The sequence below is a fragment of the Rhincodon typus genome, chromosome 38 (assembly GCF_021869965.1).
Source record: "Rhincodon typus isolate 14 chromosome 38, sRhiTyp1.1, whole genome shotgun sequence".
NCBI lineage: Eukaryota > Metazoa > Chordata > Chondrichthyes > Orectolobiformes > Rhincodontidae > Rhincodon > Rhincodon typus.
In genome coordinates this window covers 10378190-10403165 of record NC_063369.1, presented here as the reverse complement: position 1 = coordinate 10403165, position 24976 = coordinate 10378190, and the positions used below count along the sequence as shown (strand labels likewise).

Genomic DNA, 24976 nt, shown 5'->3' with positions numbered 1-24976 from the left:
TCCTCTGATGCTGCCTGGCCTGCTGTGTTCATCCAGCTCTACACCTTGTTTTCCCATGTACCTGTCTGCCGACCCTGCTCCCCCTTGTCCATGTGAATGAAGTCCCTGATTGCTGACACCACACTTTCTTATCCTGCCTGGAGCTGAGCTGTAACTTGGTCTTCAGCAGTCCTCTGGTGCCAGTGACCTGGTGTGTTTCTTCCTTGGCCAGCCATGGAGCTGTTGCAGTGATACACTAATCACATTGTGCCCCCACAATTTCTGAAGTTAACTTGCCTATGGAGGTGTCAGTATCTGAGGTGGTAAGGGTTGCAGGAGGTGGTCTTGCCAATGTTTCCTCTGAAGCTTTGATATTCTTGGCCTCGGAGATTGAGGTGGTGACTTCTGGGGGACCTGACCATTTCACCGTAGTGCTGGTGGAGATGCTAGTGGTAGTTGCAAGACATGGGGGAAAGAAAACGTGCAGCCAGTGCATAAACGTGATGTGCAATGAATGAGACTTAGAGTGGAGTTAATGTGAAAGTTACAGTGGAATGAAGAGTGGCACTTACTTGGTTGGCAGGACATCATATCATAGAGTCATCGAGATGTACAGCAGGGAAACAGACCCTTTGGTCTAACTCGCCAATGCCAACCAGATATCCTAAATTAATCTAGTCCCATTTGCCAGCATTTGGCCCATATCCCTCTAAACCCTTCCTATTCATATACCCATCCAGATGTTATTTAAATGTTGTAATTGTACCAATCTCCAACTCTTCCTCTGGCAGCTCTTTCCATATACGCACCACCCTCTGCATGAAAAAGTTGCCCCTTAGGTCCCTTTTATATTTTCCCCCTCTCACCTTAAACCTATGCCCTTTAGTTTTGGACTTCCCTACCCTGGGAAAAAGACCTTGACTATTCACGTTATCCATGCCCCTCATGGATAACCTCTATAAGGTCACCCCTCAGCCTTCGATGATCCAGGGAAAATAGCCTCAGCCTATTCAGCCTCTCCCTGTAGCTCAAAGCCTCCAGCCCTGGCAACATCCTTGTAAATATTTTCTGCACCCTTTCAGGTTTACCAACTTGTTTCCTATAGCAGGGAGATTGGAATTGAATGCAGTATTCCAAGAGTAACCTAACCATTGTCCTGTACAACCACAACATAGAGTCATAGAGTCACACAGCAATGGAAACAGGCCCTTCAGTCCAACCAGTCAATGCCGAACATAATCCCAAACTAACCTAGTCCCACTTGCCTGTTCCTGGCCCATATCCCTCCAAAACTTTCTTATTCATGTATCCATCCAAATGTCTTCTAAACATTGCAATTTACCTTCATTCACCACTCCCCTATACTCAGTACTCTGACCAATAAAGGCAAGTGTACCAAACGCTTTCTTCACTACCCTGTCTACCTGTGACTCCACTTTCAAGGAACTAGGAACCTGGTCTCTTTGATTCGCAACACTCCCCAGGACCCTACCATTAAATGTATAAGTCCTGCCCTGATGTTTCAGCATTGCCGCAGGAGCACTTCCATGTTTCTCCTGTGAGGACCAGGATTTTCCCTTATGAGTAGGAGCCAGGAGCTGAGCAGTCAATGTTGGGCACCACTCCATCATCCAGTTCCTGTTGTAGACCTTTCCCCTCCTGGAGTCAGAGACTGGGAAGGATTGAGTGAAGTGAAAGCGGGTGGCATGTTGAAAGGTGGTGAGGTGACCCAGGAAAGTGGGTAGGGAGTGCAGAGGCCATGATGGGTTAGTGATTTGGGTGGTTGGATGGAAATGAGAGCAAGTGAGAGAAGGAGTCACAGGCAATAATGAGTGCGACAGAGCGTGAGCCGTGGTGGGAGGTGGGTGCAGGAGCAGAGATAGAGTGAGTGTGAGGTAGTGGAGAGAAGAGTGTGACAATTACCCAGGAGGAGCACCTCTTATTGCACTGCTGGCCATTCCTCCATACTGTGGAGAATGCACTGAGCGAAGTGGTGACCTCAGACCAATGTGCCAGGGTCATGGTGGCATGGCCTTGTCTGCTGGTCCTGGGAGAATAGGACTCCCCTCTTTTACACCATTGACCGGGATCTCCAAATACCTTTCAGAGAATCACGGCACCATCGTCTCCACCAACATTTTTACAACTCTATCATCACCTAGCAAGATAGCTTCAGAATGCCAGTGCTCAGCTGGGTACACAGTGGCCAGTCAAAGATGGCAGGGCACCAGGGATGCTGGTCTTTTGGCGGATATCCAATGAATGGCAAGTTATTCTGGGAATAATAAGATGAAGCAAGAATTGGCAAGGGACTCCACGGGGCGGGTGTGTAGTCAATGAAGTGCATTTGGTAAGGTATGGTGAGAAAGCGCACTAGGTTTCATGGCGAAAATCCCTCCAAAAATCTGGACACAACCCTCAACTGTGCCCAAAAGAACATAAGATTCAGCTCTTAAGTGTGAAATTGTGGAGGAGCAATGGGCTATTCTGTCTATCTGACCCTTGATAGACAGTCAGGCTATTCAACTGCATAAATTTCACAATACTGTCTTTGCTCAGCATAGACAGATGATTCTTTTCAAATTGGTGCCTGAATACTGATGAGGAGTGCTCCATCACTGCTGCAGAACCTAGCCCCGGGTTATAATGCACATTTTCCCAGGACTAAATGAGAGTTGCCACTGTCACTGAACCTGGGCCACACACTGATCATTTTGTCTCAATATCATCTTGGGTGGAATGTTTAGCTGCTAGGGAGCTAGAACTACTACAGCAGGCCCACCTTTCATGCATCTGGTTTGTACTTATACACTGCAATGGTGCACTCTTCCAATGATAGCAGACACAAAGTCAAGATTACACAAAGGAAACTTTGCAGTGTCATCAGGAAGCTTTCTCAGACACTGAGTGATCGAGATGATTAATGGTGAGCCAACTGAAGCTGAAAAACTCTGGAGTCATAAAGTCATAGAGTCATACAGTGTGGAAACAGACCCTTTGGTCCAACTTGTCCATGCTGACCAGATATCCTAAATTAATCTAGTTCCGTTTGCCACATTTGGCCCCTATCCCTCTAAACCCTTCCTATTCACTTACCCATCCAGATGCTTTTCAAATGTTGTAATTGTACCAGCCTCCACCACTTCCTCTGGCAGCACATTCCACACACACACCACCCTCTGCATGAAAAAGTTGCCCCGTGGGTCCCTTTCAAATTGTTCCCCTCTCACCTTAAACCGATGCCCTCTAGTTTTGGACTCCCCCATCCTGTCCACCTGCAACTCCACCTTCAAGGAACTATGAACCTGCACTCTGAGATCTTTTGAAAGATTCTGTGAGCAGAGTGTCATAAGCTGTTTTTGGATGGGTGAATGGAAGGGCCTATTTTGTCCTTGCAATATTGTTCAAAATCTGCAATTATTATAGAAAATGTCCTTCATTTGTAAAATCTGCAGAAGAACATTACAAAAGTACATGTGAGTTTAAACCTTGGCACTGCCTCCCTCACAATCTTGTAGGTGTGTGGACTGCAGTGGTTCAAAAGGGCTGCTCATCACCACCTTCTCAAGAGCAATTAGGATGGACTATAAATGCTGACTCTGACAATGATGCCCAGTGAAAGAAACTGTAGCGATTGGAACCAGGGCTGGTTGGATCTTATTGACTATGAGATCCTTGATTGAGGTTGTTAACCTGGTGCAATCAGGGAGTCCTAGCTGATATGTGAAAACAGGAAATTCAGAGAGTCTCATCATTCTAGAGACTGGCTCTGAGCTGGCCGGTCAGAGTTCATGAACTGTGCACATGTAAGTAAAAGGGTGACTTGGTGATGGGATGCTGGCCTCTGCAGTTATTTCAATTACAAATTTGACATTGCAAGATGTGCAATCGTTGTCTAGTCAAAAGTTATTGGGGGTAGGTGGGAATTTGGAGTTGAGGCCACAATCAGAGGAGACATGATCATATTGAGTGATGGAGCAGGCTGTGTTTTTGTTTGTTTGTATTATAGTCTGCCTTCTGTCAAGGACTGTATGGTTCTCTGAAGTGCCTCATTACACTTACAATTTCAGGTTATATTCACAAGATATGTCTACCTTTCTTGGCAAACATTCTCTGATGCATAAAGTCTGAGCTGTTTTCCAGCTCCCTTATGTACTAAGGCAGCAGGGTTTTACACTATGGCCTTTCACCATTGAGCCTTTGCAGAAGCTACATCAAGATTTACTGCATCCCTCACCACACAGTCCTGAACCTTACAATATGCCCAGCACTCAGCTGTAAGCAGTTCTTTGCAATGAGATATTTGCACTTGGTAAATGAGAACAAACTATCTGATCAGAGATGTGTCGAAAAGAGAAAGAATTTTATTAAAGAAAAGCTTCTATTTACCTTGACAAAATTCCAGACACATTGATAAAGAAAAACATGAATAATAAGTCATTGGCATAGTTGAGAGGGTCTAGGATCTTAACAATAATGAAACAGGCTGATGATGATAACAACAGGTAATCTCGGGACATTAATATTTATTTTGCACTGTGTTGACATCTTCCAGACATTTATTTTCTTTGCAGCTACAAAGCAATGCAGGCAACCTGAGATAGTTTGTGCCATTTATGTAATGTTATGCTAATTTAAATAACATTTCCAAATTCTCCCAGTACTGAATGTTCCATCACTGCTGATGTGTTTTCTGTTCTCTATCATCGATGTGATTTGAGTCCTTCATCTCCAATGTTACGTGCAACTTTAATTTGCATAAAAGCTTCCGAAGCACAGTCAACTGTAATTAAAGAAAAAAGCTGCAGCTTTCAAACTCCGAATGCCCCAGTTTCAAAGAAGCTCTGTTGTAGCACAGTAGTCCACACTCATGACCCCAAGCTGTTTGGTACAAAACTCTGGATAAGGGTTGGGGGGAAAGAAAATACTCCATGGTGTCCTCATCCTGATGGCCACCTTTGTGTGCAGCTGCATCAAGCTGTGCGTAGAACTTGGTACGCCAAATGTTACTATGTGCTGAGGTTCTACCTGTCCCCACTGTTACGAAGGATGGGACTGGCATTGCTGCCGCGGAACACCCCAAGTAGTTCGACCATCCTGTATTACCCATCCTTCATGTTGAAATTTGCAAAGAAAAGCACCCTGACCGCAAGTCCATGAGGAAATTATCAGCACGTAAAGTCCTTGAGATCCTGAAGGACGAGGAGAGGGTGGATCGTGTTGCATGGTTCCCTGAGCAGATTGGCAAAGCCATTTGGCAGAATGCCTCAGCACCAGAGCTTTCCAACAAGCACCAAGATATCGCTTGGCTGATGGTGAGAAGGGCACTACCTGTAAGATCCTATGTGTATGTCTGGATACCCTCCGCCGCCTCATGCTGCCCTCGAAGCAGCTGTGGTGGGTTAGGGGTGGGGGTGGTTGCGTTGGAAGCATTGAGAATATCACATATCTCTGGCTGGAATGTGCCTTTGCAAAGGAAGTCTGGAGAGAGATGCAGTGTTTCTTGTTGAGGTTCATCCCGAGCAGCTCCATGACATAGGATTCTGAGCTCTACAGTCTGTTCCGCACACTGAGACAAACATCAACTCGCCTGGAGGACCATCAGCTCGGTGAAAGACGCTCTTTGGTCTGCCCGAACCTTGTTGGTCTTCCTCTGTAAAGACTTGACCCCGATGGAGTGTTGCAGACTGGCACATTCCAAGGTCCATGACTACGTGCTGAGGGACGCACTAAAGCTTGGGGCAGCTGCTGCCAAAGCGCAGTGGGGAAAGACCACCATTTAAGGTCTTTTTGTCAAAGCGTAACAAGGGTCCGTACAGATGTTAGGCTCTCTCAGTGCCTCCAAATGAATGTGAAATTTTTTTTACATAAGTAGAAAATGTATTGTTTTTGCAGCCATAGAAAAGCCCTGAGAAAGATAAAAATTCTCAGAATTTTGTTTTTCTCTGGAAACACTGTATAGAACTAATTTAGAACATTTGTATATACATATACACGATTTATGAATCAAGTGTATTTTTGAACTTAAAAAAAAACAAGCTCCTGAAGGCCTGACATTTTAATTCTCCACCTTGCTTTCATGCTGAGATATCTATCCTCAGTATATGGTAGTGTTCCAGTGAACCTCAATGTAAACTTGATGAATTTGCTTAGGCACTTATAGACTTCTGGACTCAACATTGAGATTGAATACTTCAAACTGTAATCATTTCTGCAGGCCCCTGCCTCTTCAATTTTGTTCCTTTTTCTTTGCATGTCTCAGTTTTAATCCTGTTTTTCTTGTCTTTGCTTTCATTTGGTTGCTATTCATTACTCTGCGGTTCACACTGCCTCTGAACCCATCTTTTGGATTACATTTTCAAGTAACTTCATCACAATCCTGCAACTGCTTCGCAATGATATGACTTTAGGAAAGATGTTGTGAAACTTGAAAAGGTTCAGAAAAGCTTTGCAAGGATGTAGCCAGTGTTGGAGGGTTCGAGCTACAGGAAAAGGCTGGATAGGCTGGGGCTATTTTCCCTGGAGCGTCAGAGGCTGAGGGGTGACCTTATAGAGGTTTATAAAATCATGAGGGATGTAGATAGGGTGTACAGCCGAGGTGTTTTCCCCAGGGTAGGAAGGTCCAAAACTACAGTGCATAGGTTTAAGGTGAGAAGGGAAAGATTTAAAAGGGACCTGAGGAACAATGTTTTCATGCAGGGAGTGATGCGCGTGTGGAATGAGCTTCCAGAGGAAGTGGTGGAAGCAGGTACGATTACAACATTTAAAAGGCATCTGCATGGGTATATGAGTGGGAAGGGTTTAGAGGGATATGGGCCAAATGCTGGCAAATGGGACTAGATTAATTTTGGATATCTGGTTGGCGTGGATGAGTTGGACAGAAGGTCTGCTCCCGTGCTGCTCCCGTGCTGTACATCTCTATGACTCTATGACTATGGCAGACCTGAAACAGCCACCCTTCAGAATCTCAACTGGTACCAACCAAGGCTGTTTGATAGTCCCCTGGTTACTGTTTGCAATGTATCTGAAAGAACCTGTTCACCACAATAAAGATTGTCTGCCCAAAGGTGTAAATATGAAATATCGTCAAGATGGAAAATTCTTTAATCTGTAACCTTTACTCCAAACCTAAACTAACCCTCATGGCCATGATCTACAGTAAGCAGGATGGTAGAAACCTGAAAAGGTTGGCCAATTAGATAATTGTGTTTCTAATTTCACAGCCCATTTTTAATGTTGCCCCTTTATTCTTTTTCACCATAATAGACATTGACTTTCTGCTGCATTTATTACTCAGCCAGGTGTTAAATAAGCAACAGTGATAACATTTCCAATGCCAACTTTCATTATTGCGCGTACATGAGATTGTTATCAGCAGGAAGGACAAGGAGGCTGTTACTAGCTAGTCTCATGAAATCAGAAGAGAAAGTTTCTATTTTTAAAAATATGTCGCAATGAAGCTTGAGAAGCACAGATAAGATGTGGTGAGATGATCTCACCAAATAGCTCACCTGAATCTTCCTGAAATAACTGCACAGATTATGCCGGGTCCCATCACCAAGTTACCCTTTATTTACTACGGCACAGTACACTGGCTCGGAGTCAGCTCTCAAACTGAGGAGATTCTAATCTCCAGGTTATATATTTTGATCTCTTTCTTTTTCTTTATTTTAGCAGCAGTGCTTATTTTCCCCAGCAGCCATGTATGCGTGTAGGTGGGAGACACAATGAAAAAAAACACCAGGTATGTGTATAACTTTATTGTTGGTCCCCTACCAGGAAAAACACCCATGTGACCAAAGAACCAGTAGCAAGCAGAGGCCTTGGGGGCAATGCCTATGTGAACGAAAAGGTGAAGGGGAGGGTAGGGATCAAATCAAAATAGAATTGGAGAAGAGCAAGTTTCTATTTCCTCTGTTAATTGGAATTTGCTGGAGAAACCAGTTGTTTTAATTGGTACTAATACATCAGCAATTAACATGTCGGCTGGAATCTGAAATAAGTGCAAAAATAACTGGAACACCTCAGCAGGTCAGGCAGCATCAATGTACTGAAGCATAGTCCTGGATTTTCCCACTTTGGTCTAATTGTGCCTGTAGATGTGATACACACCCCTACCCCTCACTGATAGGAAAATCTGGCAGGTCTAGTGCCAATCAGGGACTAAGTGCTGATCTAGCGGGCTTCCTGACCAATCAGTTGCTGCGATAGCAATGTCCCACTCAGCGTTTCCTCTAATTTTCTTTCCGGCTGCTTGGCCCTCTGAGGCCAGAACATGTCAGTGATTTCCAGAACCAGAAGTCAATGCTGCAGTTGGTATGCTGACGCTGATCACCATGTGAAGAACCTTGGATCTGCTGTGCATGTGCTCAACCGCACAGCTCAGAGAGAAACCCCAACTGAGGCTGCTGGGAAGGTAGGTAATCAGGCTGAAGTCCTGAAGTGGTTGTTAATTGATCACTTAAGAGCCTTAATTGGTGGTGGGTCAGGAAGGCCAATTATGGGCCTTCTAACCCAGAACGTAATAACTGAACTGGCAGCACTGAGGCAGGTATCTCCCTGGTGTAAACTTCCGTATGCAGATGACAATGTCATGTCCGCTCCCTCCATAGAAGCCAATAGCACTGGCATTGAAGCCATGATCATCCAAAAACAACTCCGCTGGGCCAGCCACCTGCTTGGGATGCCTGAGTTCCATTTGCCAAGGCAAATGTTCTTCACCCAGTTGAAGGAAGGCACTCGAACAAGAGGAAGACCAAGAAAGTGCCTCAAAGACTCCCTGAAGAAATGCAACATAAATGTCAATGCCTCAGGAGACACTCGCACAGAAGAAATTGACTTGGAGGCAGCTCCTGTATGAAGGAGCATAATTCCTCGAGAACACTCATTGGCAGGAGGATGTCCGGTAAAGAAACAAGAGACAGGAACACCAGTGACACTGATACCAAGGACCAATTCCACCTCCTGGAAACATCTGCCAAATGTGTGATTGGAGATATGGATCTTGGATCAGAACCATTAGCAACACAAAGACTCACAGAACCCAAGCTCAATGACTAGAATTTCCCAGGTGGACACTCATACTTGTTAGCGAGTGTTTGCCAATGACAACGTCAAGTTGCACTTTGTGCTACATCTAGGGAGGAGATAATCATAGCCGACTTCATGTTTCAGGTTGATGAATGTTCATCAAACCAATCGTTCATTAGCATCTTTATCTGCTAGATGTACAAATGTCTGTTGATCACAGTCATCATAATAACAGGAGTGATTTCTGAGCTTGCTGTGCCAACCTCTGACATTGGAAACAGCAATAGCTGTAGAACACTTCTGATTATCAGGCAAAACAATATTTTTTTCCTTAAGAGATAGTAAGAACTGCCGATGCTGGAATGAGAGATAACACAGTGTGGAGCTGGAGGAACACAGCAGGCTGTGGAGCATCAGAGGAGCAGGAAAGTTGACGTTTCGGGTTGGGATCCTTCTTCAGAAATGGGGGAGGGGGAAGGGAGCTCCAAAATAAATAGAGAGAGGAGGTGTGGGGCTGGGGAAGGTAGGTGGGATGGTGATAGGTGAGTGCAGGTAGGGAGTGGTGGGGATTGGTCAGTGTGGTGGGAGGAGCGGATAGTGAGAGAGAAGATGGACAGGTTGTGTCAGGTCAAGGAGGCGGGGATGATTCCTTCATCTGATTTCTTCTCATCTTGGTTTGTTGATTTAGTTTCCTACGATTCAAATTGTCACTAGTTTCACAGAACTGAAGATTTTAGACTCTTTTCTTAGCCCTTATTTCAAGGAGTTTAAAGCATAAGAGTAGGGAAACTTACTGCAACTGTACAAGCTGCAAGGGGGACCACATCTGGAGTACTGTGAGCAGTTGTGGTCCCCTTTTTTAAGGAAAGATATCATTTCATTGGATGCATCAGAGAAGGTTCACTTGGAAGATCCCTGGTATGGAAGGATTGTCTTATGAGCAAAAGTTAAACAGGTTGAGCCTCTACTCCCTGGAGTTTAAAATAATAAAAAGTGATCTCATTGAAACATACAGGATTCTTAAGGAACTTGACAGGGTTAATTCTGAGAGGATGTTTCCCCTCATGGGAAAGTCTAGGACTGGAGAGCATAATCTCATAATTAAGGGGTGCTAATTTAAGTCTGAGAAGAGGAGGAATTTCTTCTCTGAGGGTTGTGAGTTTTTGGAACTTCTTGCCACAGAGAGCTGTGGATGTATACTCCTTGTGTATATTTAAGGCTGAGATAGATAAATTCTTGATCAGTTAGGGAATGAAGGCTTATGGGGAAAGGACAGGAAATTCAACATCGGGAATTTCGATCAGCCATGATCTTATTGAAAGGTGAGCGGGTTCAAGGGCACGAGCAGCCTCGTCTTGTTCCTATTTCTTACGATCTTATCAAGTACCTTTCAAAATAAGATCAGGAGTAGATTGGGTTCATTGTATCAAGAAATTAAAATGATAGAAGAGGTATCACGAAGAACAGCACTGCTTCCTCCAAGTGCAAATCAGTTTAGAGGGCTTGTTGTAATGCATTTCCTCTGTTAATTCGGTAGGTATTGAGTGGATGGTTTCTTTCGTGGGGAGGTCAAGAACTAAGAGACAGAGTTTTAAGTGACAAAAGCTGAAGTTGCTGGAAAAGCTCAGCAGGTCTGGCTGCATCTGTGAAGAAAAATCAGAGTGAACATTTCGGGTCCGGTGACCCTTCCTCAGAACAGAGGAAGGGTCACTGGACCTGAAACATTAACTCTGATTTTTTTTTTTAACAGATGCTTCCAGACCTGCTGAGCTTTTCCAGCAACTTCAGTTTTTGTTCCTGATTTACAGCATCCACAGTTCTTTCATTTTTTATTGAAAAATACATATTTAAGACTGAGATGGGGAGGAATTTCTTCTCTCAGAGAGCCATTTGTTTTCCCCAAAGGGCATTGCAAGCTGGATTATAGAATATATTCAAGGCTGAATTAGACAGATCTACAAGGGAGTTGAGACTTATGGGGACTGGCAGGGAAGTAGAGTTGTCACAATTATTATGATCTTATTGAATGGCAGAGCGAGCTTGAAGAGCCAAATGGCCTATTCTTGCTCCTACCCCTTATTGCTCTTATGATCTCAGCTGAAAGTGTGAATGGCAATTCACAATTGATTGTAATGCCCTCCATAGTCCAGTAGTCTTCTAGCGCTCAGGGAGTGGACTGCAATGGTACTTTTCCTGTGAAAGTGCACTTGAACATGGCCTTTAGTAGTGGAACATGAGTCAGGAGGAAAATTATGGTCATAGAAAAGAGCAAAAAAAAATTGTTCTGCATTGGACTGTGAACACATAGAGAAGAGCAGTTTAAGATAACTGCAATAAAGATGAAGGGATTTGAGGACAACCCAGGTTTTGTTGAACAGTTAATTGAATCTCTGGCTAGGAACAGCTGACAGATGGTTGAAAACTCAATTCTTAATTGTTAGTGATATTAAGGCCCAGCAGCTGGCCAGCTTGTGAAATCATCCTGTTGGATCTACAGAATCCTCACTCCTCCCTCTAAGCTCCTCAGGATAACTGCTGAACACTGTTATTAGGTACATCTGGGACATTCAACGTCCTTATGCTCCCGATAGCGCAAACATGTCATGCTTGTTGTTCATCAGTTGCATATTCAGCCATCTCAAGGTCAAGCTGTTTCTGCAGATCTTCTTGTCTCAGTTCACCGATTATATTATCACAAACTAAAGAATGAACGGTAGCAAAAACAAATGTGGAATGGAATAATCCAGTCAGATTAAAGATGTAAACAAAGGAGTGATATCGATTGAGTTTCTCTGTTTTTCATTCAGAGCAGAGGTACAGTTTGTTATTGTTGACAAATGCTGTTGCGATTACAAGTTGTGTCCAATGCCAGAGTTATTAAGGATCCTGCATTGAAATGTTCACGACACAATTAAATTTTAACAGCCTGCCTTAAAACGTTGACCCAAAATGCAAAGCTCTTGAGCAATTTGATATTTAAATTTGAAGGAAAATTTACTAATTTCTCTAGTGCATGGGAACAAAGCTGTAGGAAAGCCATTTATTTCACAAAATGTGACCTTTGTGTGAGTTGTGAATGTAGGATAATGCTCCAACGTTGTGCTGATGGATTGCTGTAAGGTAGAAGAAGGTGCTAATTTTTCGGACTGGTGATAAAACCAAGTCTCAGAATGCGCTTGTCCTCTTGAATATTCAAAGCAGATGGGATGAATGGCAGAATCGCTTTTCTTCTGGAATACAGAAGGCTGAAAGGCAGCCTAATAGAAGTCCTTGAAATGATGAAAGCCTTGATAGAATCGATACAGTACAGAGGGAACAGGTAACTAGAGGCCATCTGTATAAGACTGTAACCAAGAAATCCAATAGGGAATTCAGAAGAAACTTTTTTAACACCCAAGAGTGGTGTGAGAATGTGGAAGTCACTACTACAGTAATAGTTTGGAGTGAATGGTATTGATGTGTTTAAGGAACGGTTAGACAAGCATTGGACAAGTTGAGGAAGAAGGGTGAATCAAGGGTGACAATGGTAGATTTTGATGAGGAAATACAGGAAGAGGCTCAAGTGTTGTAGAACAGATGCACTTAGGGGCTCAGGTACATAATTCTTAGAGGTTTGTGTCACATATAGACAGGTTGGTTAAAAAGGTGTTTGGCACACTTGCTTTCATTGCTTGGACCTTTGAGTATGGGAGTTGGGAAGTCATGTTAAGGTTGTACAGGACATTGGTGAGGCCTCTTCTGGAATACTGTGTCCAGTTCTGATCGCCCAGTTATAGAAAGGATATTATTAAGCTGGAGAGGGTTCAGAAAGAGATTTAACGGGATGTTGCTGGGTATGTAAAATTGAGTTATAAAGAGCGGCTGGATGGGCTGGGACTTCTTTCACTGGAGCATAGGAGGTTGAGAGGCGACATTATAGATGTTTATTAAATACTGAGGGATATAGATAGAGTTAATGGTAGTTGTCTTTTCTGTAGGATGGGGGATTTTAAGACCAGGGGGCACAATTTTAAGGTGAGAGGACAGAGATTTAAAAAAGACATGAGGGGTAAATTTTTTACACAGACGGTGGTTTGAGTGTGGAATGAACTTCCACAGGAAGTGGTGGATATGGGTACAGTTACAACGTTTAAAAGACATGTGGATAAGTACATGAATAGGAAAGCTTTGGAGGGATATGGGCCTGGAGCAGGCAGGTGGGACTAGTTCAGTTTGGGATTATGGCCAGCATGGACTCGTTGGACCAAAGGGTCTGTTCCCTTGCTGTATGACTCTATGACTGTGACACAGAGCATAGACTTTTTGGATCAAATGTCATAACAGCCTGCTCGATTCTATATAATTTCCTTGAGCTGAATCATGGTTTGTGAGTTACTTGTTTATACGCAAACATGGGACAAAAGTTTCATCTTGTAAGTAGGCTGACCCTTATAAGAGTTGACCTTGAACCACCCCTGTGTGTTGTTTTTCTGTATTCACTGTCTATCCTGAATGCTCCAATCAATGGCGTATTATGGTTGACTGACTCATTGGGAGCATTCTTGGGCAGAACTTCTGAAACCTACTCTTCCCTCAACCCCACTCCCCTGCCACCTGCATTTACCCAGCCCTGACTTGCTCCTCCCTCCCTTTTTGTAGACTTTTGACTTCTCAAACACCACTGGCTAAAATATATTTGGAAGTTTTCTGTGCGGGGAATGTTTAAGAGACAATGTAACCACCAACCCTTGACATTCACTGAATTCCCTCACGATCAACATCCTGGGGGTTATCATTGATCAGAAACTCAACTGGATTCATAAACGCAGAAGCCACAAGAGCAAGTCAGAGGCCAGGAATACTGCAGCTAGTAACTCACCTCCTGACTCCTCAAAGCCTGTCCACCATCTACAAGGCACAAGTCAGGAGTGTGATGGAATACTCCCCACTTGCCCCTGGATGATTGCAGATCCAACAACACTCAAGAAGCTCGACACCATCCAGGACAAAGCATCCTGCCTGATTGGCACTACATACACAAGCATCCACTCCCTCCACCACCGACGCTCAGTAGCAGCAGTGTGTACTATCTACAAGGTGCACTGCAGAAATTCACCAAAGATCCTCAGACAACACCTTCCAAACCCACAACCACTTCCATCTAGAAGGACAAGGGCAGCAGATATATGGGAACGCCACCACCTCCAAGTTCCCCTCCAAGCCATTCACCATCCTGACTTGGAAATATATCGCCTTTCCTTCAGTGTCGCTAGGTCAAGATCCTGGAATTTCCTCCCCAGTGGCATTGTGGGTCAACCTACAGCACAGCGACTGCAGCAGCTCACAACCACCTTCTCAAGACCGACTAGGGATGGGCATTAAATGCTGGCTAGTTGGCGATGCCTACATCCCATAAAAATGAATGAATAAAAAAACGGATGAATACCTGATATGGGTTTTGTCCTTTCTCTGTGAGTGACACTGAGATGGCCATATGTGTTGCCCATCCTGGTTGCCAGCTGAGATGGTGATGATGGTCCTTTGTGAAGCATGTGGAGGTCAAATTATCTTGTGAGTAGAAAGGACATTCAGAGTAAACTGCGTGGTGTCAGGTCAAGGTCACAACAGCAGATTTTACATTCTAGGATAAAAATCCAAGCTTTGATTAATGTTTATGATTTAGTCGGAAGTGTATGATAGTAAGTGTGTGCAGAAGGGATGAAGACCTAAATTAATGCCCTCTGCCTCTTTAGAGGGAATCAATAAGCAGTATTTCGTAGAATCCCTACATTGCAGAAGCAGGCCGTTTGGCCCATCAAGTCCACACTGACCCTCCAAACAGCATCCCACCCAGACCCACACCGCTGCCCTGTAGCCCTGCATTTCGCATGGTTAATCCACCCAGCCTGCACAGGCCTGGATGCTATGGGCAATTTAGCACGGCCAATCCACCTAACCTGCACATCTTTGGACTGTGGGAGGAAACCGGAGCACCCGGAGGAAACCCACGCAGACATGGGGAGAATGTGCAAATTCCACACAGACAGTCACCCAAGGCTTGAATCAAACCTGGGTCCCTGTTGCTGTGAGGCTGCAGTGCTAACCACTGAGCCATTTGAAGAAATGTTGGTTGCCTGTGCTTATTCCCATCCTGCCCCAACTAAAGTTAGAATTTGTGGGTTGAAGATTCGTTGGATTTGCATTTAAGATTTCTACTTCCCACAAGACATAAACCCAGCCATAAAAATCCCCCTTCCTCCAACCAGTCTGTCTTCCATTGTCATCTCTTGTAATGCAGATGCACATTGTGGTCACTAGTTGACTTGTGGCACAAGATCTGAAGTATATCTTGGCTCCATTGACATCTTGCTAGAAGGTATATGGGGAAATGGGAGTTGGTTTAACTCGTTAGGCTGGGTGGTTGGTTCACAAAGCAGTGTGATGCTGAGAGTGTGGGTTCAATCCTTGCACCAGCTGAGGTTAACATGAAGGGCTCTCCTTCTCAGCCTCTCCCCTCACCTGAGGTATGGTGCCTCTCATGTTAAATAATCAACAGTTGTCTCTCTCAAATGAGATAGCAGCCCTGTGGTCTGGTATGACTATAGTGACACTATACCAAAATATAGGGCCCCTTGTGGTGCAACAGTAGTGTTCCTACCTCTAGGTTAGAGAGTCTAGGTTTAAGTCCCAGCTGCTATAGGCATGTATTAAAATATGTTTGAGCAAGTTAATTAAAAATCTAGAAGGAAATAAATAACTTATGGAGGATAACATAAGTACTCCTCCAGTGGTCTCCAGCATTACAGATACCAGTCTTCAGCTAATTCGATTCACTCCATGTGATATCAAGAAATGGCTGGAGGCACTGGATATTGCAAAGGCTATGGGCCCTGACAACGTTCTGGCAATAGTACTGAAGACTTGTGCTCCAGAACTTGCCGCTCCCCTAGCCAAGCTGTTCCAGTGCAGTTACAACACTGGTATCCACCTGACAACGTGGAAAATTGCCCAAGTATGTCCTGTACACAAAAAGCAGGACAAATCCAACCCGGCCAATTCCCGCCCCAAAAGTTTCCTCTCGATCATCAGTAACGTGATGGAAGGTGTCACCAACAGTGCTATCAAGCAGCACCTGCTCAGCAATAACCTGCTCAGTGACGCCCAGTTTGGGTTCTGCCAGGGCCACTCAGCTCCTGACCTCATTACAGCCTTAGTTCAAACATGGACAAAAGAGCTGAATTCCAGAGGTGAGGTGAGCGTGACAGCCCTTGATATCAAGGCTGCATTCGACCGAGTGTGGCATCAAGGAGCCCTAGCAAAACTGGAATCAATGGGTATCAGGGGGCAAACTCTCCGGTGGTTGGAGTCATACCTGACACATAGGAAGATGGTCGTGGTTGTGGGAGGTCAATCATTCTCAGCTCCAGGACATCTCTGCAGGAGTTCCTCAGGGTAGTGTCCCAGGCCCAACCATCTTTAGCTGCTTCATCAATGATGTTCCCTCCATCATAAGGTCAGAAGTGGGGATGTTCGCCAATGATTGCACAATGATCAGCACCATTCGTTTCTCCTCAGATACTGAAGCAGTCCATGTTCACATGCAACAAGATCTGGATAAAATATCCAGGCTTGGGCTGACAAGTGACATTCGCGCCACACAAATGCCACAAGATCTGGATAATATCCAGGCTTGGGTTGACAAGTGGCAAGTGACATTCGCACCACACAAATGCCAGGCTTTGACTATCACCAACAAGAGACAATCTAACCACCACCCCTTGACATTCAATGGTGTTACCATCACTGAATCCCCCACTATCAACATCCTGGGGGTTACCATTGACCAGAAACTCAACTGGACTCACCACATTAACGCAGTGGCTATAAGAGCAGGCCAGAAGTTGGGAATATTGTGGCAAGTAACTCATCTCCTGACTCCTCAAAGCCTGTCCACCATTTACAAGGCACAAGTCAGGAGGGTGATGGAATACTCCCCACTTGCCTGGATGAATTTAGCCTCAACAGCACTCAAGAAGCTCGACACCATCCAGGACAAAGCAGCCCCCGCTTGATTGACACTACATCCACAAACATTCACTCCCTCCACCACCGACACTCAGTAGCAGCAGTGTGTACTATCTACAAAATGCAATGCAGAAATTCACCAAAGATCCTCAGACAGCACCTTCCAAACCCATGACCACTTCCATCTAGAAGGACAAGGGCAGCAGATATATGGGAACACAACCACCTCCAAGTTCCCCTCCAAGTCACTCCCATCCTGACTTGGAAATATATCACCGTTCCTTCACTGTCGCTGGGTCAAAATCCTGGAATTGCCTCCCTAATAGCATTGTGGGTCAACCCACAGCAGGAGTAATGCAGCGGTTCAAGAAGGCAGTTCATCACCACCTTCTCAAGGGGCAACTAGGGATGGGCAAGAAATGCTGGCCAGCCAGTGACGCCCACATCCCACAAAATGATCGAAAAAAAGGTGATGATGCAAAATTGGGGGACTTGACTGCACCTATCACATCTATGAAACAGGCAGTTGTGAGATTAATTCCTCCCTTACTGTGTCCAAGAGATGCTACCAAGAAATTGTGAGGATTGAGAATATAACTTTAAAGAATTCTCCATCTTGCTGGGCTTTTTTTTTCATTTTTTTTTGTGAAAGTTGCTGCTAAGGCCAGCATTCAGCAAAGGTGATGTTGTTGAATGTCAAGTGGAGATGGTTCGATTCTTTCATGTTGGAGACAGTCTTGGCCTTGGAGTTGTGTAGTGTGAATAGTACTTTCACTTCCCTATTCACTGCTGAATATTGTCCAGGTCCTGCTGCACGCATGTACAGACTGTGTCAGCAGCTGAGAAGTTGTAAATGGCATTGAACAAAGCAACCATCAGTGAATCTCCCCACTTCTGACCACATGCTGGAGCTTTGGTTTCATCTACAAACACAATCTAATGTTTTAGCCAAGCTGAAGGTTTTAGCAAAGATTCATAGCTTGGGTTGTGGGTGAGGTTGTTGACTTGCTCGCTGAGCTGTCTTGTTTTCGTTCAGTTTCATCACCATGCTAGGTAACATCATCAGTGAGGCCTCTGATGAAGCGATGTTGTTCGACTCCACTTGGAATTTACACTGTCTGGTCCATTATGGTGAGCAGTGTCATTTCTGGTTTTGTTCTGTATGGGTTTGTATATGGGGTCCAATTCTATGTTTGTTGATTGCATTATGGGTTGAGAACCATGCCTCTAGGAATTCCCATTGCATGTTTATGTTTGGCTTGGGCTACTGAAGTTACCTTGTCCCAGTTAAACTGATAGTCTTCATTGTCTGAAGGTACCGATATTAAGGAAAGTTTGTCGTGTCGTTTTGCTGCTAGCTGATGTTCATGCATTCTGATGGCTAATTTCCAACACCACAGCTAGGTAATAGGATCACGCAGACACTGAAGACACTAAAGGATGCAGGACAGATAACCAAGATGGACTACATGAGAATGAAACCAGAAGGCACGAACACCCCCTACTTCTATGGACTTCCTAAAGTACAAAAACCAGACATCTCCCTCAGATCCATTGTCTCCCTACTGGGCACACTTTCACACAAACTGGCCAAGGACATACAACAGAGACTGAAACACCTAGTCGACGGATCACCCCACTCAACCCCTCCTCAATACCCTCAAGAACATAAAAATTAGTGACGACGAGATTATGGTATCTTTTGACAACACAGCATTATTCACGTCAATTGACATCCCACTAGCTAAAGAAACACTGGCCACATCTTAGAGGAAGAGGAACATGGACCAGCAGCTCCATCATCAATGACAACATACTCAAACTACTAGACTTGTGCCTCACCACACACTTCGTCTTTAGTGGTCAAGTATACAGACAGATCAATGGCACACCCATGGGGTCACCCATCTCAGGACTCATCGCAGAGGCAGTCATGCAAAGACTAGAACACACCACCCTCCTCTGCATTCAACCTAAACTGTGGATCTGGTACTTGGGTGACATATTTGTCATTATTGCATGCAACAAACTAAAAGAGACCCATCACCACATCAACAACATATCGCCAGGATTAAATTCATGAGAAAAGAGGAAAACAACAATCAGCTTCCGTTTCTGGATGTCAGAGTCGAACATATGACCAACGGGGAGTTCCAAACCTCAGTGTACAGGAAAACAAACCACACTGACCAAATCCTCAACTTCCACAGCAACCATCCCAATGCCCACAAACAAAGCTGTATTAGGACACTATTTAAATGGGCCACCACTCACTGCAACACACCAGAACTACTCAGGAAAGAGGAAGATCACCTATACAAAATCTTTGCTGTGACAAATATCCCGACAACTTCCTCTGCAGGTGCCTACACAGCAGACAGCGTCAAGAAGACACAGTACGCCCTAACACACTGGCCACACTGCCCTACATCAAGAACATATCAGAACTGACGAGACGCCTATGACCACTAGGAACCATGGTATCACACAAGCCCACAGCCACGCTACGACAAACACTCACAAGGATTAAAGACCCCATTCCCATGACATGCAGAACTAATGTAGTTTACAAAATACCATGCAACGACTGCCACAAACATTACATGGGACAGACAGGAAGGAAACACAAACATCAGCTAGCAGCAAAACGACACGGTGAACTTTCCTTAATATCAGTACACACGGACAATGAAGGCCGTCAGTTTAACTGGGACAATGTAAACATAGTAGCCCAAGCCAAACATAGACACCATAGTCAACATTTTAACCAAGATTTTAGCCCCTGTGTGTAATTAATAATGGGTTATATTAAACACATTGTTTGTCACAGCTGAGCCTGATCAAATCTGTACACATTTAGGGTAAGTAGTTTTTTGGTAGTGCATAAGAATAGGCAGCCTGACTTATTTTACCAACTATAAATCAGGATCGCTGAGGCACCTCCTTTAACTCTGCTTTTACTGAGATCAGCTAACTTAGTAGTGACGGGGCCAGACAGCGTTAAGGTACATGTTGGGTAAATTTTCTAAACTATCAAGGGAAGTTATTCACCTGCCACGAACTCTGAAAGTGGAAAGAGCATCAATCATTGTTAAATAAGCATTTAGATTTCAAAGTTTAGCCAGCTTATCATCAGAGCTCTGGATTAAAGAATGTCAATTTGACAACAGATAATCTTAATGCATCTTCTAAGGCCCAAATAGACTCTTGTACAGAATTTCTCCACCAGACTGGGCACACTGATGCTGAAGATTAATAATATAGGTCATTGCTTGCCAGTTTAAAAAAGTGTTTTTAAAATTATCTCTCTCAATAAGTGTCATGTTTATGTGAATTTTGCTGACTGTCATTCATTTGATGATGGTTAAAACGGATACAGCTTTGAAGAGGGAATTGAAGTAGACCTTGTGTTCTGCTACCAATATAGGGTGATTTTACAAAGTGTCTCTGAAGAAACGTTTATTTCCACAGTGATAAATGTGATATCAGTTGTATTTTAGAGGAATATGAAGGTCACTTATAGTGACCTATTGGGAGCAAATAGATAATTGATGGTTCTTTGGTCTAAAAGAAGTATTCTAGAGAAGACCTTATAGAGTTTAAGATACTGAACAGGATAAAGAAAGAATATCCAGAACAATGCACTCAAGTATCCTAAATGTGTTGACAAAATGACACAGACTTGTTGTCAGGAAAGCAAATTTAGGATAGAGGTTCTCAAAGAAAAATATAAAATCTTGTAGGTGGGGGATTTCAAGACTAGGGGGCATACTTTTAAGGTGAGAGGAGAAAGATTTAAAAAAGACATGAGGGACAACTTTTTAACACAGAGAGTAATTCATGTGTGGAATGAACTTTTAGAGGAAGTGGTGGATGCAGGTGCAGTTGCAATGTTTAAAAGACATTTGGGTAAGCACATGAATAGGAAAGGTTTGGAGGAATATGGGCCAAGCACTGGCAGGCGGGACTAGTTTAGTTTGGGATTACGGATAGCATGGACTGGTTGGACCAAAGGGTCTGCTTCTGTGCTATATGACTCTATGATTGTATGACTTTAAATCATTTTCCATAATTTCAGGCTGTCCATAAAGCTTTTCAGGCAATGAGAACTGCTTTATGCTTTTTTGGATTGGTGTTCAGCTAAGATTTAATCAGTCATTCCTTTTTCTTGTTGCACCTTCTATCTATTTCTAAGCCTTCCTTTCAAAAGTCATATTGGTTGAGATTTATGATTCCCCGCATGTCTCTCCTAAACTTTCTCCCTCTCACCTTGAACCTGTGCCCTCTTGTAGTTGACCTTTCCAACCTGGGGAAAAGTTTCGGGTCTAGACCCTTTCTGAAGAATTGTGTATCCAATTGTGTAATGTCATCTGACAGTAGGCATTTTGCTTTGGGTTCGGGAAGGGCAATGATGTAGTGATATCGTTGCTGTACTAGTAATCCAGAGACCCAGGAAATTTTCTGGGGACCCAGGTTTGAATTCCACCATGGCAGATGGTGGAATTTGAATTCAATAAGCTCTAAAATTAAAAGTCTAGTGGTGAAACCATTGTTGGTTGTCATAAAAATCCACCTACTTCATTAATGTTGTTCAGGGAAGGAAATCTGCTGCCCTTACCTGGTCTGGCCTACACATGACTCCAGACCCACAGCAATGTGGTTGATTCTTAACAGCCCTCTGAAATGCCACTCAGTTGTATCAAACCACTAAAAATTCTCAATATTGAGTGAAACCAGGCTGACCACTTGGCACTGACTCAGGCACTGGAAACAATAATGGCAAACTCAACCTATCAAACCTGAAAAGTCCTCCTTACTGACATGTGGGGGCTAGTGCCAAAGCTGGGAGAGCTGTCCCACAGATTAATGAAGCAATAGTCTGACACAGCCAGATTCATGGAGTTATACCTTATAGGCAATGACGTAGAAAACACCATCACCATTCCTGGGCATGTCCTGTTCACTAGCAGGACAGATCCAGCAATGGTGGTGGCACAATGGTCTACAGTTCAGAGAATGTTGCCCTGGAAGTGTTCAACATTGATTCTGGACTCTAACAGGTCAAAATGGGCAATAATGTATCCTGCTGATATCCACCTACCCATCCCCACTGCCCACCCCCAGCTAGGCCGATGGTGATTTTGCATACCATTTTGTGGAAGCACTTGGGGTGATAAAGACACGTAATATATTCTGAGTGCAGGGCTTCAATGTCTGTCACTAAGAATGGCTCAGCAGCACCAGTACTAACCCAGCTGGTTGAATCCTGAAGGATGTAGCTGCTAAACTGTCTCTGCAGAAGGTAGTGAGGCAACCAACAAGAGAGAAAAATATAATTGATCCCCACCAATCTGCCTGCTACAGAGGCATCTGTCTATGGTCGTATTAGTAGGAGTGACCATTGCACAGTCCTTGTGGAGATTAAGTCCTTTTTTCACATTGAGGATGCCTTCCATCATGTTGTGTGGGATTATCACCGTAGTAAATGGGATAGACATCGAGCAACTCTAACACGTCAAGACTAGGTAGTCATAAGGCACTATGGGCCATTAGCAGCAGAATTGTACGTAAGCACAATCTGCAGCCTCATGGCTTAGCATATCCCTGACTCTTCCGTCAGCATCAGTGCTGGTTCAATGATAGCGTAGGGAGACATGCCAGGAGCAGCACCTGACGTACCTAAAAATAAGCTATCGACCTGGTAAAAATACAAAACAGGACTACTTCTGTGCCAAACACCATAAGCAGCCAGTGAGGGATGGCTAAGTAATTCCACAGCCATCTGATCAGATCTAAACTCTGCAGTCTCGCCACATCCAGTCTTGAACAGTGCTAGGCAATTCAACAATTCTTTGGAGGAAGAGGCTTCATATATATGTTGCTCATTAATAATGGGGGAACCGAACACATCAATGCAAAAGATAAGGCTGAAGCTTTTGCAACAAATTTTAGCCAGAAGTGTTAAGTGGATGATCCATCTTAGCCTCCTTCTGATGTCTTGGCCCCACAAATGTCAGTCTTCAGCCAAATTGATTCATTCCCTTTGATATCAAGAAATGGGCTGAGGACACTGGATACTGCAAAGGCTGATGGCTCCAACAACATTCCAGCAATAGTATTGAAGAAAAACTGAAAAAAACTTTGGATGCTGTAAATCAGAAACAAAAACGGAAGTTGCTGGAAAAGCTCAGTAGGTCTGGCAGCATCTGTGAAGAAAAAACAGAGTTAACGTTTCGGGTCCTGTGACCCTTCCTCAGAACAGTACAGAGACTTGTGCTGCAAAACCTGTCACTGCCATAGCCAAGCTGCTGCAGGAAATGTAAGAGATCAGTAACCTCAGCTCCAGGACACCTCTGCAGCAGTTCCCCAGTGTCATGTCCTCAACTCAAACATCTTCAGCGACTTCATCAATGACCTTCTCTCCATCACAAGGACAGAAGTTTGAATGTTCACTGATGATTGCACAATGTTCAGCACAACTCCTCAGTTACTGAAGCAATCTATGTCCAAATTCAGCAAGACCTGGACAATATCCAGGCTTGCACTGAGAAGGTGCAAGTGGTATTTGTGCCACTCAAGTACTAGGCCATGACTATCACCAACAATACAAAATCTAACCATTGCTCCTTGACATTCAATGGCATTACACACAGAATGTCCCACTATCAACACCCTGAAGGTTTTGGGTCCCATATCTCAGGAAAGATGTACTGGCCCTAGAGCAGGTTCAGAAGAGCTTCATGAGAATGGTCCCAGGAATGAAAAGTTTAACATATGAGAAATGTTTGAGGACACTGGGTCTATACTCGATGGAGTTTTGAAGGATGAGGGGAGATCTAATTGAAACTTAGAGAAAACTAATGGCCTGGACGGAGGGGATGTTGGGAAGATGTTTCCATTGGTAGGAGAGACTAGGACCCAAGAGCACAGCCTTAGAGTAAAGGGAAGACCTTTTAGAATGGAGATAAGGAGAAACTTCTTCAGCCAGAGAGTGGTGAATCTATGGAATTCACTGCCACAGAAGATTGTGGAGGCCAGGTCATTGAGTATATTTAAGACGGAGATAGATAGATAAGTTCTTGATTGTCAAGGGATCAAAGGTTATTGAGAGAAAGTGGAAGAATGGGGTTGAGAAACTTGATTGAATGGCAGAGCAGACTGGATGGGCTGGATGGCCTAATTTCTGCTCCTATGTCTTATGGTCTTATGGTTAATATTGATAGGAAATTAAACTTTATTAGCTGTATAAATACACTGGCTATAAGAACAGGCCAGAGGCTCAGAATTCTGTGGCAAATAACTCAGCTCATGACTCCCAAAGTCTGACTACCAACTACAAGAAACTTTCTGAGAACTATGACAGGATACTCTCCACTTACCTGGATAAGTGGAGCTCCAACAATATTTGAGATGCTTGGTACCATCCAGGCGATAGCTTGATTGGGATCACATCCACAAAGGTCTACTTGCTTCACCATTGATGCTTAGTGGGAACAATGTATACCAGCTGTTAGGTAGACAGCAAAAATTTGCCAAGGCTTCTTAGGTGACACCTTCCAAAAACACAAGCACTGCCATCTAGAAAGATAAAGGCAACAGCTACATGGGAACACCGCCTACAAGTTTCCCTCTGAGCTGCTCACCACCCTGACTTGGAAAGGTCGCTCCAGTGTTGCTTTGTCAAAATCCTGGAACTCTTTCCTCAGTGGCATGACAGGTATAGCTACACCAAATGAATTGCAGCAGTTCGAGAAGGCAGTTCACCAAATACTTCTTAAGGGCAACCAGAGACAGGCAGTGACACCCGTGAATGAATTATTTTAAAAAGGCTTATAGAGTATGGTCTGTACTCTGCCTGTTATGAACAATGGGAGCAACATACTGTTTGATCCTATCAGCCAATTGTTGGCATGTACAGCTTGCGTACAGTCAATCAGCAACCTTTTCTCCTATGGTATAAATT

General features: G+C 44.0%; 1 long non-coding RNA gene across 2 annotated transcripts in view; it reads left to right on the top strand.

The window, feature by feature from the left end:
* LOC125487241 overlaps window positions 1–24976 on the top strand; it is an 84414-nt gene that overhangs the window by 1459 nt on the left and 57979 nt on the right. For both annotated transcript variants that reach the window (XR_007265736.1, XR_007265737.1), the window contains exon 2: window positions 7654–7723. This is a non-coding gene — a long non-coding RNA (uncharacterized LOC125487241). The remainder of the gene's footprint in view (window positions 1–7653; window positions 7724–24976) is intronic.